Genomic DNA, 1,744 nt, shown 5'->3' with positions numbered 1-1,744 from the left:
TGAAGTAGTGCTGAGGCTGTTGTGGGGCTTTGCGTGGCTGTGAAAGACAGAGCAGAGAGGTGTCCATTGCAGTATTCCTGTCTGCTTGCTGTGCATCAGCCTCATTCAGTGCAGTGTTTTGCTTCCATGGCAGCAAAATCTTACAATGCAGCCAGGTGATATCTATTTGGATTAGCATTGATCTTGAAATAAGCAGCATTTCTTGGGTTATGATAAGGCTGAAACCTTATTGTGCAACCTTGCAGTACTGGCAAAAATGTCTGCCGATGCTTTTAATGTGCCATTGTGAACTGAAAAAAATATTTTTCTTCTCATGGTGTTTAGCAATGAAAGAACAGACAATTCTGACATAGGTAGGAATTCAGTTATGTTTTTGAAAAAAAGTAGCTCCAAAAACATATTATACAGTTACCTTTTAAATGGTTCAATTTTTTCCACCACGATGATGTGTTCTCATTTTTTATTGGTCTTTGCTGAGATGTTATCCTGATTTTCCTTACATTTTTGCCTTGGCTAGGTGGTAGAAGGAAATATGAGAGAATTACTCTGTTGATATTTGGGGTTTTTACTTAATGAAGGTCTTCCTGTTAAAGTATTGTTAAGATAATGATAGGCCAGTGTGTGAACATGAAATGGAATCCTTCAGAAGAGGATTTTTATTTATTCTGGTTCCCTACAAGTGGAGAAAATGTGGCAGTCTGTAGACCGAATATGTCTGTTATTCCATGCAGACAAATGTGTCTGTCATTCCATTCCATTCCATTCCATTCCATTCCATTCCATTCCATTCCATTCCATTCCTGTTTCACCACAGGTCTTCTAGGAAGGATCAGAAGAAAATACCCACATTCCCCACCCTGGAATGAGGAGATGATCTGTAGGTGGTGTTAGCAGTACTTAAAGGCAGGGAGAACAGCTTGAAGCTGAGCAGGTTTTTTTCTCTTTCTTTTTTTTCTTTTTAAATTGGCTAATTTTTTCTCTTTGAATGCTGCTGTTGTTGGGAATAATGAAAATTATTGTGAAAGCTCAGCATAAATAGTTTTTTGCTGTACAACTACATTGTGGGTGTTCGGGGCTTATGAATAGAATACACAGGATTGCAATACTCTGCTGTAAATTTTTTCCAAAGAATTTCTAAGTTGCTTATAACAAATCCTCTCAGATCATTATAAAGAGGAATGTAGCAAGTACAGAAATACTTGCTCAACCAGTGATAAACCATTGGTAATGCTAAGAACAAATTATTTTTTTCTGCCAATGCACCTGTGGCTGTGGCGCAGTAAATTCTAAAAACACTTAGTTCTAGGAAAAAATAATTAGTGCATAAACTGTACTACTAAACTGCATAATTAGGTATGCTGATGATGACAGCACTGGGATCCCAGGTCCATCTACTAGGCACTGTCTTACAAATAAATCTGTGTGCTGGTGAGATGTCCTTAAGCTTACAAAATAACTTCGTGAAGGTTCCTTGCAGAATGTGAGCAATCCTGTTTAGAGCAGCTGTTCTTAGCTTGTCTATACTCTTACTTTTAGGTTATTTGAGCTCTCCTACTCTTTAATAAGGCCCTTTAGCATTATTTGAGCAGTCAGTAAAAAAAGTCCACCCTTTTGGTGTTTCCATCTGTGCCAGCATGCTTCACCTACATTATGTATAGAGGAAAAGGCCATAAATAATATTCATCCATGTAACCTCAGAAGGCATAGCTGTTCCAAATAAGTATGCTTTAAGAGGACCTGATGT

Source organism: Geospiza fortis, unplaced genomic scaffold, assembly GCF_000277835.1.
Source record: "Geospiza fortis unplaced genomic scaffold, GeoFor_1.0 scaffold98, whole genome shotgun sequence".
Classification (NCBI taxonomy): Eukaryota; Metazoa; Chordata; class Aves; order Passeriformes; family Thraupidae; genus Geospiza; species Geospiza fortis.
The sequence above is the reverse complement of the archived record's forward strand: the minus strand, read 5'-3'. Positions refer to the sequence as shown.